Below are 26,715 nucleotides of genomic sequence, written 5' to 3'. Positions count from 1 at the left end.
GGATCCTGCCAGAGTACTAAATTAAGATGAGCAGATGAGAACTGGATGCCGGGGATTTCACTTTATATGGGTTAGCAGTATTCGTAACCGTAATATATGTTGGACAAGGGAGGGGGAGTGTGCCTGGCAGTGCACAGCAAGGGGAGAGTTAGTTGCAGCTGCCCACTGGTAAGGATCACTTGTATCCAGTATTGTCCTGAACTCTTTATCGGCTAATAAAGCTTCAGAGGTTAGCTATCCTTCTCTAGCCCTCACACACAAGTTTTCTGCCATCCCTCTGACACATAGGGATAGAAATGTTCTCAACAGCCTCCACATTGGCCTGTTTGGGAACTCCCTTACCATTACCCAATGCATGACCTAAGTATATGACCTTCGCTTTTGCAAACCCACTCTTTCTTAGACTGACCACCAGGCCAGCTTTCTTCAGCACTTCTAGCAAGACTTGAATACGTTTCAAGTGAGTCTCCCAGTCGTCACTATCAATAACAATAACGAGGAACTTGTCAATAACCTCTTAATAAATCAAATTGACATATATTTTGACTTCCCAAGGCTCTCTATTTATATATTTGATTAGATTTCCTTCATACAAGTATTGATAAATGATAAAAACGACCATTGTTGTGATTTAAAAATGTTCTTGGAAAATGAAGAAGAAGAAGAAGAAGATTAAGCTTCCGATAGGAAACAGTAAATCGAATCGTAAGTATTGTATCTCATAAACTTCTTATGATTTCCTTTTATTTTGGTATAAAATATACATAAATGATATTATTTACAGTAATGTATTATTTTTTATATATAAAATGCGTAATATCGCAAAATAAGGTTATATGTCTAATGTTCTAATGACTATACGCTGAACTAGCGCACTTGAATCTGTCGTATTTTAGCTCAAAAGAGACTGGATGGTTTTGCTTTGTTTCCATATAAATTCGATTAACATAATATTATATATGAATAAAATGTTAAAACAACATATAATCTTTTTTATATAAAATATTCCGAAAAATGTAAAATTGAGCTCGAATTTTCCGTAAAATGTTGAAAACGACGAGCATTCGTTATATTGTATCTCAAAGAACGTCATTTAATTTAGCTTTATTTTGAGACAGAATCGATCAAAGTAGTGCATTATATATCAAAATATTATTTTTAAGTATTAAAGTAATATTTTTTATTTAAATATGCCGAATTAATGATAATTTCACGTAAAATATTCGAGAAATAATACTCAAAAAGTGCGCCAAACGCCGCCATGTCTTCTGTAAGGCGCGAAAACCCGAAAATTCAGACGCCGCTTTGTTTACATTCCTCTGTGAAATGAGGTGAAGACGGCGTCTTATGTCGACTTATTTCTCTGTAAATAAGCTTTCTAAAGCTTATTTAACCTTATAATATACTTGAATGTACTTATTTGTGCTTCGAAAAGAGGATTAATAAGTGTTATAACGGCGTGGGAGGAGGTTAAATAGGCAACGGGTGAGTGGCTCTTGACGGTGTAGATATGACCCTGCGTATTTTCTATATATTATTTTACAGCTAAATATATAATTATATTTTATAGAATCGATTTTTTTGTATTTTTATATTTTTTTGCAATTTTACACCATAATTATTCACCCAAACTTCATTCATTAAATGTGGTTAAGGCAGGCCACTAATTTCCGGTACCCTTCTATGGGGGTATTGAATGCTTATGGGCAGGGCGGCCACTAACTGGGCGGGGCGGCGGCTGGTGCCCTAGGTTAGGTTAGGCAAAAGTAGATGTAGGCGTTGGTGATTTGAACCCACTGCTACAGATGGGTAGCCAAGGTCTCTCTCTCTCTCTCTCTCTCTCTCTCTCTCTCTCTCTCTCTCTCTCTCTCTCTCTCTCTCTCTCTCTCTCCTGGCCAGGTCAGGGCACGGTGCCCTAAGTCAGGTTTGGAAGGTAATTTCTGGCTAGTTCAGAGTACGACAGTCTTGGAAAGTTTAGGTTAAGGTTATTTCAGTCGGGTCGTAGCCTGTGCCCGAAAACAACATGTCGAACAGCGAGTTAGTTCAGTCGATCTGTTTCGGACGTCAGGTGTTACTTGGGTAGGTCCTGGGGTGTGGGGGCGGGGTTTGTGCAAAGCTTATTACAGTTAAGGGGTAGCCTAGGCCAGATTGCACTGGCTGAGCATAATTTTACTATTAATATACCTTATACTTATGCTCGTAGCCTGAGTCACATTTATATCCTTAATATGAAAATCATACTATAATCTAGGCTATCTGTCTTTTGTGTTTTAAAATTTAGAGTCAATGTATAGCTGGAAAGGTCATGCAGCCTGGCCTAGGCTACCCCACAGTTGTAGTTGGCATTTCAAAATGATGAATGCAACCTAGCCTGACCTACGTTGACCCAACCTAAGCTCAGATGCCGTGCCCTTACCTGGCCAGGGAAGGGACTTTGACCCCCCTAAGTAAGCCATGATTCCTGTGGCTGCTTACTATCCCATTCATTCATTCCCCATGGGACAGGCACTATCCTCGGCCACTCTTGAGAGTGGGTGTTGTATTAAGATAAAATATATCCTTGTCAGAATCGCAAGAATAGTCATTAGAAATTTATGGTTTGTGTAGCCCAGTCTATACCCAATAACGGCATTGAATTGAAAAGCAACAGGAATCCACATCTCTCAGTGATTCCAGTGACGCTTGTGAAGGCGATCTGTTGCGCAGATAGTTTCATGGGCTAACCGTTCCCATCTCGCCACACTTTTGAAATCTGCTACATCCTAACCTATCCCATGGAATGAAATGGAGTATGAGGTTTAGGCCAAAGGCCAAGTGCTGGGACCAGTGAGGTCATTCAGTGTTTTGATGAATGAACATGATTTTGAAACATAACAAATATATTCATTTATACTGGAACACACACACACAATTAGATACTTTCATGCAGGTTTCACGCATGCAGTATTAAAAAAATGGATAATGATTTAAAACAGAAAGCTGTATATAATATTTTATCAATATGTACTTTTTAAAAGCTTCTTAAATAATAATAATTATATAAATGATATAAATTTAGAAAAACTTATATAAAATTGTACACATTTGTATCTTTTTAAATTTAAACATTGCAATTCTTGTCCAAAATCTCACAAAGGTTTTTTGCCTTGCAGGTGATGTCTGCAGCTCTTACGATGTTAAAATTCACAAAATCCATTAGCATGGGCTCCACTGTCAGACCAGGACCGCAATGGACACACACAGGTAGGTTACTTTTCTCCAATAAAAATCTGTGATTCAAGAACGTGTGGCCAATTTTGAGGCGAGAAATATCTGTCATAGCCTCTGATTATGTTGTTAGATGAAGGCCAAGGCTGGATATTTGCTCGAATCTTTTTGTATTTTCTATTATTCAGGAGTGAGGGAGAGGCCCACCTCTCTTGCCATACTTTTCTTATGTACATTACTGACATATGGTGGGTTTCATTTCAGCATGAGACACTCTCCTGTAGCTGACTGCATTTTCCAGCAGTGCCAACGTGAGCTGGTACCCAACAAAACTGAATTACCATAGACTTAGAGGCCAGGCAAAATACCAGTTTTGCATTTTAGTTAAAAGACGACTACAGATATGGATCTCATTAGTAGATTTAGGAGCATCAGTGAATATTTTAATAGATTTTTTGATATATCTATTTATGTTCTACAAATCTAGCTTTCACTTCCTCATCAGAAAGATCCTTCAAGTCCTGGGGTCATCCATAGTGGTTCTATTTTTTCTTAAGTTAATGATTTAACCTCAACCTCTTCTAAAATTCTAATTTGCAGGGGTTTAGGTAAACTAGGCTCATTAAATTTATCTATAATACACTGAGTTAGAATTCATTTTAGTTTCACATGCCGAGGAATATATTTGCCAACTTTAATCAAGGCCTGACCTATGTAAAGAGTCGTAATAGAGCTCAAGGAAAGACTTTCTATCTGCACCCCAGTTATAGCTGGAAGCCACTTTCAAAATATCAGCAGCAGGAAATCTGAAGCCGTTGTCATCTGCCCACTCTGGTATTATAGCATTTGTAGAGTTTTGTAGAAGTTGGCATGCATCAGAGGAGTCATATTTAGTTACAGAAATGGCTAAGGTCATCCACATACAGTTAGCATTTGACTGGCTCTTGAATGACTTCTGCTATGCTCTTAATAGCAATGGCAAAATATGCAACATTCAGTAGACTTCCTTGAGTAACTCCCTCCTCTTGAATGTATGAACTAGAAAACAGGTTTTGATGGAGGAAAAGCCTATTTGTTCATGAGACTTACCTGTCAGATATATATATAGTTGTATTCTCCGAAGGACCGACAGAAATTCAAAAACTTACGGCACACGCAGTGGGGCCAGGTAGTTAGTACCCATTCCTGCCGCTGGAAGGCGGGTATCAGGAACCATTCCCATTTTCTATTCAGATTTTCTCTGTCGCCGGTATTGTCAACACCTGTTGTCAATACCTCCGTCGCTGATTTTCGTGAAACTTCTCCACTTGAGTATTCTGATTGTCTTTTGGTTTTTTGACTTTGGATTTGTGGATAGGCATATGCTTTTTGTGGACTGTTTTGATTTTGGCTTTGGCTTTTCTTTGATCACGATGTCTGGTTCTAGTTCTGCTAGTTTCAGGGTGTGTGTTGTGAAGGAGTGTAGGTGAGGCTACCGAAAGCTTGGTAGACCCTCACCAGTATGCATGAGATGTAGAGGGCATGTCTGTTTGTTGGATGATCGCTGCAAGGAGTGTGAGTCTTTGCCTGATTCCGATTGGAAGGTATACGACTCTTATGTGCGCAAGTTAGAGCGTGACCGTATCAGGAGTGTGTCTGCTGGTGGGAGTCAGGGTATTAATTTGTCACCTGTTAACCCCTCTAATGCTTCACCTGTCCCTGTAGTGTTGCCTTCGGAACCTGTGATTACATCTGCGGAAGGTAATGCCCTTGCGCAGATTTTGAACTCCATTCGCGCTTTGGAGTCGAAGATGCTGGCGATTGAAAGTGTTGTGAAGTGCAGTGATCCCCCTAGTGTTGTGGAGGGGGCGTCAGATCGGCCCTATAATGCCTCTAGGTCTAGACCTCTACCGAACTCCCAGGACAGGGAATGGGCATGTCGAAAGTCGCAAGAGGGTTACGGGGACCCCCCACCGATCTGGCGTCCCTTCGGCAGGCCCTGTTGTCGTTTCTCAGGCTGCCAAGGATCGTGCTCGTGCACGCGTCCTCAAGGATTGCTTCTCGTCCTCTGAGGCGCCCTCTCCACGCAAGGGGTCGCGTTCTCGGTTGGACTCTCGCGCTTTCAAGAGAAGCTTCCAGAGAGGAGGACGCTTCTCCTCCTCTTCTCGAGCCTCGTTTCTTCTCCTGAGTGGTTCCACGAGGTTGCCGCCGCATAAGAGGACCAGGACTTCTTCCGAGGGAGGACGTTTTTGAGCGCCCCAGTCGCCCCAAGAACAGAGCTGTCGTCGCCCATGGTAAAAGGAAGAGAGGACGTCCCTTCCCCCTCTTCTTCTCATAAGAGCAGCCCTTCTCCTGAGAGGGAGTCTTCTCCTTTGACTGCGCCCTCTCCAGGGCATGCAGCGGCAGTTGGCTTCCCTTCTCGCTGCAAAGGAGTCTGAACCTCGAGGCGCCGCAAAGATTTGACGCTGCCCGTTAAGAGGTCTAAGAGGTCTCCCTCTCCTGCTCTTCGCCTTCGTCTCTCTCTCCTGCGAAGTTTCTCCTGGTCGCCCTCATCGTTCGTCAGATCGTTGGCTTTCCTTCCTTCCCTCGCTGGTCGTGACGCCCTCTGGCTGCTGATCCTGATTTTTCTCTTGCTGCTCAGGACGCCCCTCTTGCAGCTCGGCAAGAAGCTCGTAGGGTTTCGCGGCAAGACGTTCGACATGACGCTCGTCTAGCTTTTCATCACGCTCTTCAGGACGTTCGACAGGACGCTCGGCATGACGCTTCTCTCCCCTCTTGGCTTGACTCTCTTCAGGACGCTTGTCAGGACGCTCGGCAGCATTCGAGGCAAGACGCTCGTCAGGACGCTCGGCAGGACGCTTCTGTGCGGGACGCTCCAGAGTTTTCTTCTGCTCCTTCGCACAAGAAGAGGTCTCTTTGCCGAATTGGAACTAAAGGTCTTAGTCTTCCTCAATTCCCGGAAGACTCTCCTGTCGCTCCCGTCGAAGAGGGAGAGTTGTCTCATGAGTCGGACTCTGCAGAGCAGGAACAGCCCCCTTTGTCGTCTTCTTCCGACTATCAGGTTTTGGCCAGTATGCTGAAGGAATTATTTCCTGATAAATTTCAGCCTTCTGCTCCTCTTTCCCCACTTGAGTTAGCTTTCTCGAAGGTGAGGAAATCGCCTGGCTTCCTTCAGATGAAGACATCGCCGCCACTAAAAAAGCCTTCAAGAAAGTCAACTCATGGATGGAAGATCGGAAATCTCAAGGCAAATCTTCCTTTGCCCTACCTCCGTCTAGATTGTACGGGAAAGCTGGGATTTGGTACGAGACTGGAGAAGAAATTGGCTCCAGAGTCCCTTCTTCTTCCCAAGGGATTTCAGCGAGTCTGTTCGACTGCTTCAAGGAGGGCTCTCCTTTCTTCAGCTAAGGTGACCTGGATGCTTTCAGAGACTGACCATCATCTTAAAGGCCTTTTAGGACTATGGAGGTCTTCAACTTTTTAGATTGGTGCTTGGGGGCCTTGGACTTGAGGACTCGGAGTCCAGACTCTATCTCTCTGGGAGCTGTCCAGTGTGCTGTCTTGCATGGACAAGGCCGTCAGAGATGGTGCGGATGAACTGGCTTTCACATTTTGGTACGACCCTCTTGAAGAAGAGGGCTTTATACTGCAATGTTGCAGCAAAGTCGGTTTCTCCTGTGCAGAGGGCGGAATTGCTTTTCGCCCCTCTTTCTAACCATCTCTTCCCCCAGCCGCTAGTCAAGGATCTCGCCTCCAGCCTTAAGGAGAAGGCTACTCAGGACCTCCTTGCACAGTCTTCCAGACGTCCTAATGTCCCGTCTACATCTTCTCAGGGACTAGCCTCCAAGAGGCAGAAGCCCTTTCGTGGCAAATCTTCCTCCTCAAGATCCTTTCCTCGAGGAAGAGGCCTCTCCAGAGGCGGAGCCCCTTCTAACCCAAGGGGCAAGAAATGACTCACCAAACCTCCAGACACCAGTAGGAGCCAGGCTTCTTTTGTTTTCGGAAGCCTGGAGAGTAAGAGGGGCGGACTCCTGGTCCCTCAGTGTAATCGAGAAAGGTTACAGGATCCCGTTCCTCGAATCCCCCCCCCTCCTCAACTCCCAGGGATCTGTCGCCCTCTTACCGCCCAGAGAAACAACAGATTCTTTTCGATCTCCTCGAGCAGATGCTCGAGAAGAGAGCCATAGAGCGAGTCCTGGATTTGGAGTCTCCGGGTTTCTACAATCGTCTCTTCTTGGTTCCAAAACAGTCAGGGGGGTGGAGACCAGTCCTGGACGTCAGCAGACTGAACCATTTTGTCATCAAGGAGAAGTTCAAAATGGAGACGTCTCAGTCCGTTTTAAGTGCGTTAAGACCAGGCGATTGGATGGTCTCTCTGGATCTCCAGGACGCGTATTTTCACGTCCCCATTCATCCACGGTCGAGAAAGTTTTTGAGGTTTGTCCTGGGGGGACGAGTGTACCAGTTCAGGGCTCTGTGTTTCGGACTGAGTACGGCTCTTATGGTTTTCACAGTTTTGATGAGGAACGTTGCCCGGTGGCTTCACCTAGCGGGCATAAGGATCTCGCTCTACTTAGACGACTGGCTCATTCGAGCTTCGTTGAAAGAAAGGTGTCTGGAGGACCTGCACTCAACGTTGGAGCTGACGAAGTCCCTGGGACTTCTAGTGAACTTCGAGAAGTCACATCTGATCCCTTCTCAGTCCATTCTTTACCTGGGGATTCAGATGGATTCAGTGGCTTTCAAAGAGCCTTTCCATCCCAGGAACGTCAGCAGCACTGCTTTGAAAAAGTTTCGGCCTTCCTGGGAAAGAAACATGCTCGGTGAGGGAATGGATGAGTCTGCTGGGGACCATTTCATCGCTGGAGAAGTTTGTTTCCCTGGGGAGGTTGCATCTCAGACCCCTCCAGTTTTTCCTCGCTGACAACTGGACGAACAAGGAGGATCTGGAGGAGACTCTCAAGATCTCTCTCTCTGCCAAGGACCGTCTAAGGTGGTGGCTCGATCCCGCAAAACTGGCAGAAGGGGTTTCACTCTCTCTTCAGAACCCCGACCTAGTGTTGTTTTCTGACGCGTCCACGTCGGGATGGGGAGCAACACTAGGGGGGGAGGAAGTGTCAGGCACCTGGAAGGGGGAACAGGTGTCCTGGCACATCAATCTAAAAGAATTGGGAGCGATTCTCTTAGCTCTTCAGTTCTTCGAAAGTCAGGTTGTAGGCCGGGTCGTTCAGATCAACTCAGACAACACCACAGCCCTGGCGTACCTCAAGAAGCAAGGAGGTACTCATTCTCGCTCCCTCTTCCTGATTGCCCAAGAGATCCTGTTGTGGGCCCATTCTCGACAGGTTACGATTCTCACGCGATTCATAGCAGGGGTCGAGAACGTCCTAGCGGACCTTCTCAGTCGGCAGCGTCAACTTCTTCCGCCAGAGTGGACCCTACACGCAGAGGTATGTCAGGAGCTTTGGAAGCTTTGGGGCGTCCTCTGGTGGACTTTTTGCAACGTCAAGGACGACAAGGCTACCTCTGTACTGCTCTCCAGTGTTCGACCCAGGGGCAGTAGCAGTAGATGCCCTCCTTTGGGACTGGAAGGGTCTGGACCTGTATGCCTTTCCCCATTCAAGATCTGGGGGAAGTCATCAGGAAGTTTGTGGCCTCAGAAGGGTCGAGGATGACATTAATCGCCCCCTTTTGGCCTTCAGCGGAGTGGTTCACAGAGGTCATGACATTCCTAGTGGACTTCCCAAGGACGCTTCCCATGAGAATAGATCTTCTCAGACAACCCTACTTCGAGAGGTACCACAAAAACCTTCCCGCTCTGAGTCTGACTGCATTCAGACTATCGAAAAGTTGGTCAGAGCGAGGGGTTTTTCAAGACCTGTGGCTAAGGCGATCGCCAACGCCAGGAGAGCCTCCTCTAATGCAGTGTACCAATCGAAGTGGGTCTTATTCAGGAAGTGGTGCAAGCTTAGGGGAATTTTCTCTACCACAACCTCTGTGTCCCAGATAGCCGACTTTCTGTTTTATTTGAGGAAGGACTTAAAGCTGGCAGTACCTACCATCAAAGGTTACAGAAGCATGCTGTCAGCGGTTTTTAGGCATAGAGGCCTCGACATAACGGACAACAAAGACCTTCACGATCTTCTAAGGTCTTTTGAAACTTCTAAGGTAGCTCACCCAAAGTTGCCTTCGTGGAATTTAGATGTTGTCCTAAAATTCCTAATGTCGAAAACAATTTGAAGCCTCTACATTCTGCATCCTTCAAGGACGTATCCAGAAAAGCTATTTTCCTAACTGCTCTGGCGACAGCTAAGAGAGTTAGTGAACTTCAGGCTATCAGCAAGATTATAGGCTTTAGAGGCCATGATGTGATATGTTCCTTGAGCCCTATGTTTCTTGCTAAAAATGAAAACCCGTCTTCCCCTTGGCCCAGGGCCTTCGAGATTAAGGGTTTGACGGAGATCATTGGACAAGAACCAGAGAGAACCCTGTGCCCTGTCAGGGCTCTGAAATTTTATTTACAGAGGACTCAGAATTGTCGAGGTCCTTCTAACAATCTGTGGTGCTCGGTTAAGAGGCCGGATTTACCTCTCTCTAAGAATGCTCTGGCGTTCTTTTTAAGGAACACCATTATAGATGCCCATTCCAGTGTTCAAGACAAGGATTTGAGCATTTTGAAAGTCAAAGCTCACGAGGTGAGAGCCATTGCTACCTCAGTGGCTTTCCAGAAAAACTTGTCTCTCAATGACATTCTGGGTGCCACTTTTTGGTGAAGCAATTCTGTGTTTGCTTCACATTACCTGACTGAAGTAAAGACTTCCTTTGAGAATTGCTGTGCGCTGGGACCATACGTTTCCGCAAATACGATCTTGGGGAAGAAAGCGACACTCATCCTCTCCTATAGTTATTGGTTAGGTGTGTTTTTAATTTTTAGTTATGGTGTTTTTATGGTTGTTGGGTCACCACTTTGGTGGTCGTCCCAGTCCTTAGTCTATGTTATAACTTCATGACATAGCTAGGCTTGGTCAGGTGGTTGTTTTGTCGTTTGCCCTCACAGTAAGGTCATATGGTCTAGTCACATTGTGGTCTCGCCCCCGTTGACAGATCATCTAGAATTCTCCAGCTTTACAGGTCGCTACCTCGCTGGAGACTCTAGTAAAGCAGAAGCAGACTTGGGTGACAGTAATCATGAAGTCAGCAATGCTAACAGGTAAGGAACCAAGGCGTCAATCGCCTACATACGTTTGTTTCCTAAAATCCTATTCTGTCTCTTCCCACCTCCAATGGTGGGATTCAGCTATATATATATCTGACAGGTAAGTCTCATGAACAAAGTGATATTTTTATAATAAAATAAAGTTTGTTCATACTTACCTGGCAGATATATCTAATCATAGTACCCACCCTCCTCCCCTCAGGAGACAGTAGCTCTAGAAAATCTGAATAGAAAATGGGAATGGTTCCTGATACCCGCCTCCCAGCGGCAGGAATGGGTACTAACCACCTGGCCCCACTGCGTGTGCCGTAAGTTTTTGAATTTCTGTCGGTCCTTCGGAGAATACAGCTATATATATATCTGCCAGGTAAGTATGAACAAACTTTATTTTATTATAAAAATATCATTTTTTAGTAGCTGCTGTGAGTCCTGAAAGAAGATACACTCTCCTGGTCCCCTGAGGGCTCCAGAAGAGTGACCAACCTGTTGCAAAGAATTCTCTTAGAGTTGGTCTTGGCCAGGATAGTGCTTGTTGGCACAGTGATGGAATACTATAAAGGACTTAGGACAGGAAGGCTCTGTCTCCTGTTGTAGGGGCTTTTTCTGTTAGTACACGATTGGTGCAGTATGATGGGAATGGATTTGGAGGTCATTAAATGAAACTCTGACTTTCTTCAACCTATTGTTACCTTAATAATATTACAGTGGTCTGAAGACCTTCAAACAGAACCTTATCCCAATTTTATTTATACTGTATTTGCTTCGGTTTGTTGATTACTGTATCATCTTTCAATACTTATCAAAACAATCTTCCTATACCTAACTTAGCCGAACTTAAGAGGACCAAAGTCAAAATATTATGTACAGTCTAAATTGAGGGGATCTCCGCCCCTATTACTCAGCCTTTGCGTAAAGTTCATCTGTCTTCCTTTCCTTGTGCTTAACACTCAGAGACTACAGCTGGTCGCAAAGAGTAGCCCAACAGAGTCCCAGCCTCAGAAAAAGTCTGCTGGATGTAAGGTGAGACTTGTTCCTATTAAGAAACCTTTTGACTGGAGTCTTGTCAACTACCACTCTCAGGTTTCTTCAGCACTCTTCTCTGGTGTCTCCCCAGATTAGCCAGTCATCTAGGCAGGCCACTAGTTAGAATCCTTCCTTCCTGAGCTCCCATAAAATTGGTACAGTATACTGCATATAAAAACTTATGCAAACAATATGTTTGTTCAAATTTGATGGGTCAAGGATCACCCTTCGTTTGGAGCAGTGCTTCTTGGGGGCACTGAAGAGTGGTGGCAAATAAAGCCATCTTTCTCTGTGGTCCCCTTTGAAGAGGGGGTCCTGGTTTTTGGAAAAAACTACTGCAGAGGAGGGAAAAGGTGAAATCATCTCTACCCCAGCCAGTTGTGAATTATACTGTGTCCTGTAAGAGGACTTTCACTGCATGTTATGCTGTAGAAGACAACCCCAACCCCAACCATGCAGGTCCTATGGGGCTCCACCTCTTCCTTTCCTCGTAATACGCAGTCCAGGAGTTGATTTTTCTTTCCCCCGGTAGGAGTGTCTTGTTTGGCTTGAAAGGTGGTGCTGATGGCATTTTTATCCTTTCCTCTGTTGTTGGAGGGTCCTTTAGTAGCTACTGTAGGCTTCTATAGCTCTGATTAGCACCAAACTTTCTTGGATATCTTCCTCTTCAAGTTCTAAATCTAAACTTCTCTCAAGTGTCAAGATCTTTTTATTACTTTGCACAACTTCATCCTTATCAGAACCTTTAAATGAGTTTGCACACACTTTCAGCAGATTTTTCCAAATTCCATTCATACACTCTTTCTTAACCTCCTTCCACGCCCTTCCAATGTTCATAGTGGTGTTCGCAACATTGAATGCCTTCCAGAATGTTGTGAGCTCTTTCTCCTCATTATCCATAGCCTGAACAGCCTGAGCAGATGTGTTCCAAAGATAATAAACCTTGAAGGTAGCCACAGGGCCCTGACGCATGGGTCGTATGAGAGAAGTTGTGTTTGGTGGCAGAAACACAATTTTTATGTCCTCGTTAATATCTCCGACGTGCTGAGGGTGGGTGGCCGGGAGCATTGTTGAGAATCAGCAGAATTTTGAAGGGGATGTTGTGTTCTTCACAATAATCTTTCACTTCTGGAATAAAGCAATGCACAAACCAATCTTCAAACAGCAGCGCAGTCTTCCATGCTTTCTTATTATGGCGGTAATGCACAGATAGCATATGCTTGCTGATTCTTGCTAATGCCCTCGGATTGGCGGAGTGAGAAATCATGAATGGCTTGAGTTTATAACCAGCCACATTTCCCCCAAGCAGAAGAGTCAGTCAATCTTTGTATGCCTTAAACCCAGTCTTTGTTGTTGCTTCTTTATGAATGTAGGACTGTTGAGGCATCCGTTTCCAATACAGTCCTGTTTTGTCAACAAGTACCCTTCATCCACAATCATCTCATGCAAATCATTCTTAAATTTAGTGGCTCCTTTGTCATGACCCCTTGCTGCTTCATCTCTGATTTTCACACTATGGAAATTATGGTGGTTTTTGAAGCAATGAAACCATCCAGCACTTGCTACAAAATAAATTATTTGTTGTGGGTATCATCGTATTTCTTCTTTAGTTTCTCGAAAAACAAGTGCACCTCTGTTTGGATGGTCAAGAGGCTGAGTGGCACACGCTTTTGTATCTGGTCCTCCATCCACGTGACCAGGAACTGCTCCATTATTTCCAAAGGCCCATCCTCTTCTTTGTTATAATTGTGGAATGAGCCAAAGCAGATGTTTTTATAACGTCCATTATCCATTTCTTGTCCTCAATGATTGTGGATGCTGTTGACTGCTATAGATGCTCGTCAGGTGCGTTCACCACGACTGCCTTTCCAGTGGCAAGCTGATTGATAATTTTCATTTTTTGCTCTAAAGTGATGGAACGCCTCTTCCTCTTTGCACTACTGGCAGGGGACTTACTTGGACATTAAGCAGACACTGATAATACATAATTAGAGTTTTAAACAGTTTACATACAGTGAGACGCAGAAAAATCACACACGAACACTGACCTAACTTGGGTTCATAGACGGCGAGCGTGAGTAAGGTCGAGTCAGGGCGAGAGATACAGTACGCACGTCCCAGCCTCTGGGGCCAACGTGTCGTACACCGTACGCTCTCTGGGTGTACGCTGATACCTGCGCCCATCATGCGTGAAATTTAAAAATACACTATTTCCAAACTGTTGTTATATTGGTATCACATCGTAACTGCTAACCCCATCGCAGACTCAAATCATCGTGAGACGAATCATTGTAACCAAGAATTACCTGTACCTACATTCATATTCACTCTCTTTCATCTTCTCGTCCACCCTCTCCTAACAATTGATTCATAGTGCAACTGCTTTGAGGTTTTCCTCCTGTAACCACTTTCAAACCTCTTTACTGTCAAATTTTGTTTCAGCGCTGAATGACCTTACAGTAGAGGTTTCAGCATTTGGCCTCTGGCTGAAATTCTATATTCTGTTCTATTCTGAAATTTGAATTTTTGTACATGCAACTTACCCGTCAGATATATACTTAGCTATAGTCTCCGACGTTCCCGACAGAATTTCAAATCTCGCGGCACACGCGGCAGGTAGGTCAGGTGATCTACCTTTCCCGCCGCTGGGTGGCGGGAATAGGAACCATTCCCGTTTTCTAATCAGATTTTCTCTGTCACTGGTTCCGACAACATCAGTTGTTGGTTCCTCCTGATTTGGATTTCTTTCTCGCTTGCTGAGGATCTTTTTTGGACGGATTTTTGGTGACGTATTGGATCTTTGGCTTGGCATACGCTATTGTGGACTGTTTTTTGGAATTGCTTAGGATTTTTCTGTCAAGATGTCTGATGTTAATGTTGCACTGCTGTTTCGAGTGTGTGTTAGGCAAGAGTGTAAGGTGAGGTTACCGAAAGCTTCGGTAGACCCTCACACTGTATGCATGAGGTGTCGGGGAATGATTGCTCTTTTGATAATAGGTGTAATGAATTTGGAGAATCTATCTGAGAAGGAATGGAAGGCTTTGAATGCTTATGTGAGGAAACTTGAGAAGGATAGAGCTAGGAAGGCTTCCTCTAGAAGCTCTAGTAGGTCTCGATCTAATGAGCTTGAGCTAGACACTAATACCATTGTAGTTTCTCCTAAAACTCTGGTTTCAGCCCCTTCTCCCTTCACTGAACCTGCGGATTCGTCATCAGAAATGGCTGCTATGAAGGCGGAGATCCGTAGGATGCGATCGCAACTGCGTGCTATGAAAGAAGAAAAAGGTAAGAGTGATAGTGATTTGTGCAGTGTCCCCAGTGCAGTGGAGGGGGCGTCTGACCGGCTCCGCATTGCTCTTAGGCCTAGACCGCTTCCAAACTCCCAGGACCAGTGGAGGAGGAATGTCGAAAGCCTCAAGGAGGATGTAGAGCATCCCCAACGGTCAGGCGTCCCTTTGGCAGACCCTGTTGATGCGTCCCAGGCTGCCTTGGATCGCCACAGGAAAGGCATCCTAAGGAAGTGTTTTTCGGCTCCTAGAGTTGACGCCTTGGATTCAAGTCCTGAGTGCTTCCCAGAGGAATCTCCGGTGATCAAGAAGAGAGCCCGAAGATCCCCCTCGTCCTCTCCAGGAGAAGTACAGGAATCGACCAAGCAGATTTTGGTCGGGCTCCAGGCTCAGTTGTCTGCTCTTGTGGGTTCTCTATCCAAGGATTCTTCGCGTAGGAAGGACGATTCTCTTCCTGTCAAGAGCTCCAGTAAGCATCCTTCTTCCAGCAGGCGCTCTTCTCCCGTTAAGCGCCCTTCCAGCAGCAAGCGCTTTACGTCGAGTAGGCGCCCTTCTCCCAGCAGGCGCATTTCTTCCAGGCGCTCTTCTTCGGAAGGAAGCGCCTCTCCTTCCAGACACTCTTCTCACCGCAGACGCTCTTCTCCTCTTGACAGGTGCTCTTCTTCTGACAAGTGCCCCTCGCTTGATAAGCGCCCCCCTCCCAGCAATCGCTTTTCTCCTGCCAAGCACTACTCTGGTAATAGGCGCCGCTCTCCTAGCAGGCGCTCTTCGGTAGACAAGAGCGCCTCTCCTGACAGTCGCCAGACTGGCAGCAGGTGCCTTACTCCTGGCAGGCACTCTTCAATGGACAGAAACGCCTCTCCTTCCAAGCATTCTTCTCCTGATAGGCGCTCCTCTTCCTTCAAGCTTTCTTCTCCGGCTGCTCCTTTGGAGGACGTTTCAGAGGATGAATCCCCCAAAGACGCTGGGATCTCGGACTACAAGAGACTGGCTGCTTAATTGGTTCAGGAGTTTGGAAACTCTCTTCGTCATGCTGCCCTTCCTTCTCCTGGCTCCTTATTGACAAGTACCAAGTCGTCGAAAGCCTCCTCATTTGTGAAGATGCGCCCTACTATATCTATGAAGAAGGCATTTAAGGGCTTTGGGGAGTGGATGCAGTCGAAGAAGGAAACGGGCAAGACTGTTTTCTCCTTACCTCCTTCTAGGCTCTCAGGGAAGTCTGGTATTTGGTATGTGACCAAGGAACCGATGGGGTTTGGTCTCCCCTCATCTGCTGGATGCTGACTTTTCGTCTCTGGTTGATTCTCCAGAAGGCTTTCTCCTAAAATTCGGCGAAGGCGACTTGGGGAATGTGTGAGCTGGACCATCTCCTCAAGGGCCTTTTTCAGATAATGGAAGTCTTTAATTTTATGGATTGGTCCCTTGGAGGAATTTGTCAGCGTTTTGTCCTGTTTAGACAAAGCAGTGAGGGATGGCTCTACCGAAGTCGCTGCCTTGTTTGGAGCTGGAATTTTTAAGAAAAGGTCAGTTTTCAGCTCCTTCCTAACTAAATCTGTGTCTCCTCTCCAGAGGTCCTCTCTGTTGTATGCTCCTCTGTCGAACCATCTTTTTCCACAGGAGACAGTTAAGGAGATTTCTCGCTCCTTATCGGAGAAGGCTACCCAAGATCTTGCTCAGTCTTCTAAGAGGATGAGGCCTGCTGTTCCTTTTGCAAAGAAGGAGAAAGTGCCCTTTCAGGAGCCCTTTCGAGGGGACCCTTCTTCAAGAGCCTCTTTCCGGAGTCGAAGACCGGAGAGAAGAGGAAGGTCTTCAGCTCGTCCAGCAAAGAAGACCAAGTGATGTTCAAGTCCTCTAGACAACAGTGGGTGCCAGACTGCTGAGGTTTGCCGAAGTCTGGGCACAGAGGGGCGGACGACTGGTCCCTCTCTATTCTAAAGAAAGGATATCTCATCCCCTTCAGGGAGAAACCTCCCTTGACAACAACTCCAAGGGAGTTATCAGCCAGGTACAAGGATCCTGTCCGGAGCCAGGCCCTTCTACAAGCAGTAGAACAGATGCTGGAGAAGGAGGCCATAGAACCGGTTCAAGAGCTCCATTCCCCAGGTTTTTACAATCGGCTGTTTCTGGTGCCAAAATCTTCAGGGGGGTGGAGGCCGGTACTGGATGTAAGCGCCCTGAACTTCTTTGTTAGGACGAAGTTCACAATGGAGACGACCTCTTCGGTTCTGTCTGCTCTTCGTCCAGGGGATTGGATGGTGTCCCTGGACCTTCAAGATGCATATTTCCACGTACCCATTCATCCCTCTTCAAGGAAATACCTGAGGTTCGTGGTTCAGGAAAAGCGTTCCAGTTCAGGGCCCTGTGCTTTGGACTTTCGACAGCCCCCAAGTGTTCACGGGCATTTTGAGGAATGTAGCACACTGGCTACATCTGGAGGGCGTAAGAATCTCACTGTATCTAGACGACTGGCTGATTCGAGCCAATTCAAAGGATCGCCTGTCTGGAGTACTTGTCAATTACACTAAATATGACCCAGTCCCTAGGACTGTTAGTAAACCTCGGAAGTCCCAGATGATTCCTCAGCAGAGCATTGTCTACCTGGGGATTCGGATGGATTCTCGGGGTTTTCAAGCATTTCCATCCCGAGAAAGAAGAGATCGCTGCCTAGAGAAGTTGACTGCCTTCCTAGAGAAAGAACATTGTTCTGCGAGGGAATGGATGAGTCTGCTGGGGACCCTTTCCTCTCTGGAACAGTTCGTTTCCTTAGGAAGACTTCACCTAAGACCCCTTCAGTTCTACCTGAGGGAGAAATGGAATCAGAAGTCTCAGGAGGATTTGTCAGCTTCTTTCCAGATATCGGACAGGGTAAAGGAGGATCTCCGTTGGTGGCTGGACCCTCAGAAATTAAACCAAGGATTGCTTCTTCAGTTGCCGAGCCCTCGCCTAGTGTTGTTTTCAGACGCCTCAGAGTCGGGATGGGGAGCAACACTGGGCTCGAGAGAAGTGTCAGGCACCTGGAATGGGGAACAGGTGACCTGGCACATCAACAGGAAGGAACTGTCCGCGGTTCATCTAGCCCTCATCCATTTCGAGCCACAGGTCACAGGATCAGTAGTACAGGTAAACTCGGACAACACTACAGCCCTGGCTTACATCAGGAAGCAGGGAGGAACACATTCCTTCTCCCTTTACGAAACAGCAAGGACTTTGTTGCTGTGGGCGGAGGAGAGGAAGATCAGACTCCTCACCAGGTTTGTGCAAGGGGAAAGGAATGTGAGGGCGGATCTGTTAAGCAGAAAGGAGCAAGTCCTACCCACAGAGTGGACGCTCCATTCCGAGATTTGCAAGAAGCTGTGGAGCCTTTGGGGAAGGCCGAATATAGATCTCTTTGCGACACATTGGAACGCAAGACTGGAGAACTACTGCTCTCCGATCTCAGACCCGAGGGCAGTTGCTATAGACGGTCTTCTCATGGTGTGGTCCGGAATAGACGGTTATGCTTTTCCCCCATTCAAGATCTTGGGGGAAGTATTAAGAAAGTTCGCTTCATCAGAAGGCACAAAACTGACCCTGATCGCCCCGTTTTGGCCAGCTCAAGATTGGTTCACAGAGGTACTGGAATGGATGATGGATTTTCCTAGATCGCTTCCACACAGGAGCGATCTTCTCAGACAGCCCCACTTCGACAGATTCCACAAGAATCTCCCGCTCTCAATCTGACTGCCTTCAGACTATCGAAGGACTGGTCAGAGCAAAGGATTTTTTCAGGCCCAAGGCTGCAAAGGTTATTGCCAGAGCCAGAAGAACCTCAACCTTGCGCGTCTACCAGTCGAAGTGGGAGGTTTTTAGAAGATGGAGCAAGACCCAGAAGATATCCTCTTCCAGTACCTCTGTGACAGACATCACTGACTTCTTTCTTTACTTGAGGGAGCAGTGCAACCTCGCTGTACCGACGATCAAAGGATACAGAAGTATGCTGGCTTCAGTATTCAGACACAGAGGTCTGAATATTTCAGAAGACAAAGACCTTCACGATCTTATTAGGTCTTTCGAAACGTCTAAGACCAAGACCTCGAAGCCTCCCAGTTGGAATTTGGACGTTGTTTTAAAGTTTTTAATGTCCAAGAAATTTGAACCTCCCGAAAAAGCTTCCTTCAGGGATCTGACCAGGAAGTCACTGTTTCTCTTTGCTCTGGCTTCTGCTAAGAGAGTAAGCGAGTTGCAGGCTTTGGAAGGTAGGGTTGGGTTTAAGAAGGACTCAGCTATTTGCTCCTTCAAACTCTTCTTCTTAGCGAAGAATGAAAACCCTTCCAAACCATGGCCGAGAAGCTTTGAGGTGAAAGGACTTTCGTCAGTGACAGGGCAAGAGTTGGAGAGGACTCTGTGTCCGGTTAGGAGCCTAAAATTCTACCTAGATAGGAAGAAACAGCTGGGAGGTACAGTCGAGAGTCTCTGGTGCTCAGTCAGGGATCCTAGTAGATCCATCTCGAAGAATGCTCAAGCTTTTTTCATCAAAGATGTCATCAGAGAAGCGCATCTGTCTTGTGAGGATGAGCACCTAAAGCTCCTTACAGTGAAAGCGCATGAGGTGAGAGCCATAGCGACATCATTGGCTTTTCACAAGACGTCTCTCCAGGCTCTTATAGAGGCGACATACTGGAGATGTAATTCGATATTTGTATCTCATTATTTGAGAGATGTTAGAGTAACTTATGGTATGTGCTTCTCTCTGGGAGCGTACGTATCTTCGGATTCGGTGCTGGGAAAGGGAGCTGAAACTAATCCTTTATAATTTAGTTAATTTAGTTGATTTTAATGCTATGTGATGTGTTTTTATGGTTGATTGGAAGAGGGTGTTGGAAGTAAAACCCCCTTTCAATTCGTAACACTAACAAGGTTAGACTTGGTCAGGTGGTCGGGATTGGTTGTTGTGCTCCTTGTTGTTTATTGATACCTAAAGCTCTGTCATGGAAGAGGGATAGCCCCCATTGATATGATACAGGTAAAGGCTCTGTCATGTCATGTAAGTGGGTCAGCCCCCATTGACACGATCCAGAAGGGCTGTCAGTCATAGGTCTCAACCTCGCTGAAGCTCTTGAGGCAAGCAGACTCATAGACAGTATCCATGAAGTCTTCTGCCCAATCAGTTAAGAACCATGGTTTTTATATCCTACAACATATGTTGTTTCCTGTTTTTTAAATATTAGCTGTCTCTTACCCTCCACCAAGGGTGCCAGTCAGCTAAGTATATAGCTGACGGGTAAGTTGCATGTACAAAAATGATATTTTTATGATAAAATAAAGTTTTGTACATACTTACCCGGCAGATATATATGATTAATGGCCCGCCCAGCCTCCCCTCAGGAGACAGGTGGAAGAGAAAATCTGATTAGAAAACGGGAATGGTTCCTATTCCCGCCACCCAGCGGCGGGAAAGGTAGATCACCTGACCTACCTGCCGCGTGTGCTGCAAGATTTGAAATTCTGTCGGGAACGTCGGCGACTATAGCTACGTATATATCTGCCGGGTAAGTATGTACAAAACTTTATTTTATCATAAAAATATTTTTTAAATGGGCATCTCGTTGGACGATGGAGACAGCAGACTGCCAATGGTTTCTCTAATATAACTTTGATAGCCACAGCCTGTAAATTCTAGATTTCATCGCCCGATTTTCTGTGACAGATGCTTGTTTATTGCTCACAGCATCATCCACAGAGACATTTTTTGAAACTGGAGAAGTTTCACGTGTGATATCTTCTAGACCAATAGAGTTCAAATTTTGACAAGACTGGAAAGAACAGTTTTCTTGAATGGATGTGGGTTCAATCAAAGCCTGAAGGGATCTAGTGTTATTTAGAGTTATTTGATACATCTAGTCTCATTATTTCAATGTGAGTAGGTCCTAAGACTTTGCTTTCCCTGGAACTTGGCTTTGAAGTATTATCTTGACCCATTGTCACATCTGAATTTTTCTTAGTTGTATCAGGGGTATCTTGATTGCCAGAAGCAGTACACAGATTGGGTGATCTGTAAATTGAAATTCGAGGGAAGATTTGGAGCAGCAGCTTTCCAAGCGACCAACGAAAATGTTTGCAGGGGGTCTTCGTGAACCCTTCTCAGGTGCTGTCTAGTGCCAACTTGTGTGTTCATTTTCTGCTGTTTCAAGTCTGTCCTGATTAAGTTTATATAAAGGACACTGTCTCCAGTTAATTGTAGTTTATATAAAGGACACTGTCTCCAGTTAATTGTAGTTTATATAAAGGACACTGTCTCCAGTTAATTGTAGTTTATATAAAGGACACTGTCTCCAGTTAATTGTAGTTTATATAAAGGACACTGTCTCCAGTTAAAGCAGAACAAATACAGCATCTGGCGTCATTACAGTTTACACTGACATGACCGCACTCAAAGCATTCGTGGCGCCGAGTTGGACGCTTTCGAAATTCTTCCACAGACAGGTTAATAAGGTTGATCTTTACGTAGCCAACTTCACAGCTATTATATCTTTAGGGCATCTTCCTTGGATGTCTCTTTCATTCAAATCACAAAGGTGTCTGCTGTATAAAACTCCCCTTACGGAGTTATGGGTTTTATGGGGAGGTACTGATGCACTGTGCTGCCTTCACTAAAAGATTCTTAGCATATCTTTTGATATTGGTCTCAGGAATGCCACATACTTTCTCTTCAAGGTTTCCCCAGGCTTCAGTAAAGTTGCTTTTCCTTTCTTTTCAGGACAAAACATGCCAATAGGGGTTTTCGTATGCCTAATGATGACTGTATTTTTATGACATTGGTTTTTTGGGATGAAATCTCCCTCACTCTCGTCAAAATTTCCTGTATCGAACACCTTCACTTTTCCCTTAATTTCAAATAATTTTGATGCTTTAAAAGCTACAAAGGCTTTTTTTTTTTTTTTTTTACACAAAACACTTCCTCATATGCAAAGTATGCATCAAAAGATTCTCAAAGTTTAATCTGATTCCTAATATTAATCCAAAAGGCTTCATATAGTCATACACTTTCGTCATATGGCTGTATTTGGTCGAGGAGAGCTTTTTGGTATGTAAAGAAGGTACTATGTCCTCCCAGTGCCTAGGGAGGCAACAGGAAGAGCCCCCTTAGGGTCAGGAACAACCAGAATACGGTTATTGACATATGCAGAGCCTCGGAACTGAGCTACGATGGACTTGGACGACCCAGTCATCTGTCCTCCTGAGATTTGTCCCATCGAGAATGGATGTGAGGTGCACTGTAGGCATTACTTAAGGTTCTTTGCAGCGTCCCTTCTGTGGCCCCTGGCTGCAACCTCTTTCATTCATTTACTGTACCTCCGTTCATATTCTCTTCTTCCACCTGACTCTCCGCCCTCTCCTAACAATTGTTTCATCGTGCGTCAGCTGCGAGGGTTCCCTCCTGTTACACCTTTCAGACTTCTTCCTGACTGTTTCCCTTTCAGCGCTGAGTGGCTTCTGAGGTCCCAGTGCTTGGCCATTGGCCTTAAATTCAGTATTCCATCAAGAATGGGGCTGGCGTAGTCACCCTTGCGGTATATCTATGACTGGGATGGTTTCGAATGTGGTGCTAAAGAGGCACAAAGCCACCAGACCTCCCTAGGAAGCGAAAGAGAAAGTTGGGAGGTGTAGATTAGCATAGGTCATGAGGAAGAGGAGTACGGTACTGTATAGTAAATCAACGCAGGAAGAGGGAAGCAGGAAGACTTATAGGAAGGGAAGTGAATGGGAGAAGGTTTCCCAATGATTAGTTGAGCCCACTGCAGAGATCGAAGGCACAGATGATGCATTCGACAAGGGTTGAGGACTGCTTGCAGCATCCCTTTGGTCCCTAGCTGTAGCAATTTTTTATCTACTTTTAATGTAACCTTTTACTTTACCTCCGCTCCTGCTTCCTTCTTCTGTCTTGCTTTCCAGCCACTCTAATTCCCTTTTTGAAATGGTCTTAAGCCCTGAATGGCTGGCTGAAAGTGCCGCAGTGCTGGGCTCTGTGTGGCCAGATCTTCATGAATTGAACGTAACTTACCGTGACCTGACCTAGGACATGGGGTCTTACTGATCAGATCCCCAAATTGATCTTATGAATTGTCTTCCTTAATTTTGCATTGAGTTTGAATCACTGAGGATAGTACTGTATAAAGTTCTACTTTTTACAATAACTTTATTATATCGTAGATGGGACAGCCCCACTGGGGTGTAGATAGCTAAAATCACTGTTTGCTACACATACTATTTTTGAGGCTTAAGTAAAATAAGAGATTTGTATATATGGAACATTGAAAATGCTTCAATATTTTGCACTATTCATCTAAAATCACCAACTCGTGGAGTTGTCTCAATAACCTTCATTAGTTCTTATGTCTCACGAGTGAAAAACTTTTGGGAATCGATCACTTCGATTTAATGTTTAACATCTGGTTTTTGCATGGATGTCCATCTCTCTCATTGTGTTGTGCAGTTTTCTCTAATAGTGCATTGCATTCTGTACTTGCAGAGGTCTCCTGCCCATAGAAGTATAAGCGATGAATTTTCTAATCATCAAGTATGTTCGAAAGGCAAGAAGGTGAAATTAGCCATTTAGCCATCAGGGAATTCTCCGGTTCTTCCGGTCGAATTCGTGAATATGTCGAATTATTTGTCTATAGTTTTATAAATTCTCTGTTGAAATTCAGTTTTAGATGTAAGGTGTTGCTGTGTTGTAACCCCAAGAAAAAGCAGTTATTGCATTGTACCGTAGTTCCTTTGCACTATGCGTATAGTCAGGGATTATATTCCAAGTCTCGCATAACCCGTTTTAAAATTATATACAGAAAAGAAAGGAAACCAGTTTTGAGTGACTAATGGTTATGTATTAAACAAATCGCAGTCTCTTCGTATAGATGATTAGATTCTTGGCAGAAATATTTTGTAATGATGATAGACATTGATAGGAATGATACCAGTCTAAAGGGGACACTTGTGTGTGAAAAATGTGTAGTTATGTTTTAAGAATCCGTCCTGAATGTGGAACTTGACGTCTCCCTTCTCCGTGGCACTGAACGCAACCAGGAGGGTTAAAATGACGTCAGAACTTGCGTCAGTATCGCCTTGGAAGAGTGAGATGCAAGATCCGTTATCACACTCTTCAATTGGTCATGAAAACGGTGACAACTCCTTGTCTTTAGGTCCACTTGTGGAATTTAAGGCAAAGCCAGAAACGAGCGAGGTCTTTGAGACTGACACGAAGTGCTCGTGCGGAGTACAGACAGAGAATGACGTTCTCAGCGACATTGTGAAGGAGGAGGAGGAGGAGGAGGGACATCCTAGTGAAGAACTTGAAGTTCCTCTCGTAACTTGGGTGGAAGTTCCTGAGAAAAAGAAGCCGTATGTCTGCAGGTATTGCGAAGAGGCCTTTGGTGACAGGTACTCCCTCAAACTGCATTCCATAACTCACGTTGGGGAGAAGAGGTACAAATGCCCTGAGTGTGGGAAAGCCTTCTTCAGGAAGTGCCGCCTCATCAACCATGTGAGGGTCCACTCGGGGGAGAAGGCGTTTGTTTGCGGTCAGTGCGGGAAAGCCTTCGCCGTCAGGAGCTACCTCACCAAGCACTTGAAAGGCCACAGTGGGGTCAGACCATTCAGCTGCAACTTGTGCGGCAAGGCGTGTATCGACAAGAGCGACCTGACCAGGCACATGAGGGTACACACCGGCGACAAGCCCTTCTCCTGCGGCATCTGCGGGAAGGCGTTCTCCCACAAGGGCGGCATCACCGGACACATGCGCACGCACACCGGGGAGAAGCCCTTCACGTGCAAGGAGTGCGGGAAAGCCTTCGCCCACACGAACAGTCTCAGGCGGCACACCCGCACCCACACGGGGGAGAAGCCGTTCACCTGCAACGCCTGTGGGAAGGCCTTTCCGTGGAAGGTTGACCTTGCGACCCACATCAGGGTTCACACAGGGGAAAGGCCGTACAGGTCCAGTGCCTGTGGGAAGGTGTTTGCGCAGAGGAGTCACGTAAGGACAAACGCCCGCGTTCACGCCGGGGAGCGTTCTTGAGGAAGTAGTGAGAGAGAGAGAGAAAGAGAGAGAGAGAGAGAGAGAGAGAGAGAGAATGAATGAATGTCCTCAGGAAAACGGTCTTGAGCGATCTTTCTGTGCTGTGGTGTCTTTTCTTTGTCACTAAACAGACTCTGTCGCTTATCAGAAAGCCAGGCCCCCTCCCCAGAGTGTCTGTTCAAGTCGAGGTGCTACTCACGAACTGTTACCCCAGGCTTGAATCCTGGTGTGGGCGTAAGGAACCGAGCAGATAACGGCCAGTAATGGTTACTTTGCCAGTCAGTGCTGGCAGTAATGCCCATGAATACCCAGTGCCCAAAAGCTGGGGTAAATTAGCCTCAGGATTTTATGAATATTAATATTTTGTAACTTTTTCTGCTTTATCGAGCGGCTTTATTATTATTATTATTATTTGTATTATTATTTACTCAGTTACTTACAAATCTTGAAAACATTCAAGTGCTGTCTGTAATGTAATGTTTCTGTTATTTAACAGACTCTGTGACTTATCAAAAATATAGAACACATTCAAGGATTTCACAGCCACAGAGATTAGGCTACTTAGTCTTTGCAACTTCTGTCTGTGCTCAGCAGATCGCACCATATTTTATATATGTTTTAATCATTAAGCTGTCTGTTAAATAGACTGATTTCTAAGCCTTTCTGTTTTCTGTGTCGGTTTTCTGTAATAAGAAGTCTGTGAAGTCTTTGAATAAATATTCCTTGATCTCTCTCTCTCACTGTGAAGTCTTTGAATAAATATTCCTTGATCTCTCTCTCTCACTATTGCTCTTTTCTGATCTCTCTCTCTCTCTCTCTCTCTCTCTCTCTCTCTCTCTCTCTCTCTCTCTCTCTTCTCTCTATTTGTTATTCTTCTTATTATGAAGAAGAAAAGATAAAACTCAGCTAATATAAGATTATGGAGTGTGCGAGAGAAATGATAATAGTTGTATATTCTGTAATATAATGATTTTAGTTATATATTATGTAATATAATAATGATTCCAATTATACAACGAATTGCTATAGTTATACTACAGGATGTTTTGTATCATTGCATAAAAATACATTAAAATTGAATATCTATAATGAAAATACAATACATACAGTAATTGTAATTTATAATGTATATAACATTAATAGTGAATAATATTTATAATGAAAATACAATATTTTGTATATTTATAATGTATTATTGATGCCTTGTACGTTTAAGGAGACTACAACCAATAAACACATATTATTACAAAAATACTTTTTTTTTTTCCCAATGAACAAATCAGTACAATCAAATCATTATATATAAAAACAATTTACACTTCATTTTATTTTATTTTTTATAGTAAGCCTATGTGGTATTCATATATATAGAAGGTCTACATAGGAAGCCTATGTAGTATTCGACAACCGTCTGCTTACTGGACGCTTTCAAGACATCGTCCGTTTGCTTAAAGTTCGTCGAAATAATCTCTAAAAAAGCTTGATGTATATCCAGAGGATGGAATCTGACACAAAAAGGCCTTGAGAGAAAGTTCTCAAATCTCACTCATAACTAAACTCTCTTTCTCTCTCGAAGTTCACAAACAAGAAAGCAAAATTGCCTCGTGAAATGACGACCGAAGGAACTGACGACTTTCTGTCTAACGCATTCAGAGGTCGAGGACCATCTCTGGCAAAGCGTTTCATTGACCCTAATCTCACACTATGACTTATAGAAGTCTCAAATACATTGCAAGACTAGAGTTCTTTGGTAATGTTACCAGAGAGCCAAAATAAGCAAAGTAAGAGGTTTAATCTAATCAGAATGATACAGTACTTTAGTCATTTACTACAAAGCAGGTCCTGGTTCCACACTTCTGACTGGTTAGCTTAAAACAGAAAACAGTCAATCTACTGTGTCCAGGATCTACTGAAACTTTATCTCATTCTTTGTAGAATATTAAAACCAA

General features: G+C 44.7%; 1 protein-coding gene across 5 annotated transcripts in view; it reads left to right on the top strand.

Annotated features, from left to right (window-relative positions):
* The window catches only part of LOC136838116 (gastrula zinc finger protein XlCGF57.1-like), a 159,189-nt gene that overhangs the window by 62,393 nt on the left and 70,081 nt on the right, over positions 1-26,715 (top strand). The window contains exons 1-3 of one of the 5 annotated variants that reach the window (XR_010852878.1): positions 1,281-1,485; positions 3,153-3,243; positions 25,263-26,018. The gene's annotated coding sequence lies outside the window, so the exon portion shown is untranslated. Of the gene's footprint in view, positions 1-1,232; positions 1,486-3,152; positions 3,244-25,262; positions 26,019-26,715 lie in introns of those variants that run through there. The other 4 variants (XR_010852879.1, XM_067102958.1, XM_067102962.1 and 1 more) reach the window with 4 other exon arrangements.

This window comes from Macrobrachium rosenbergii, unplaced genomic scaffold (assembly GCF_040412425.1).
Source record: "Macrobrachium rosenbergii isolate ZJJX-2024 unplaced genomic scaffold, ASM4041242v1 171, whole genome shotgun sequence".
In the NCBI taxonomy this organism is placed as follows: Eukaryota; Metazoa; Arthropoda; class Malacostraca; order Decapoda; family Palaemonidae; genus Macrobrachium; species Macrobrachium rosenbergii.
Note: the sequence above shows the minus strand (reverse complement) of the source record. Positions and strands in the feature narration are given on the sequence as shown.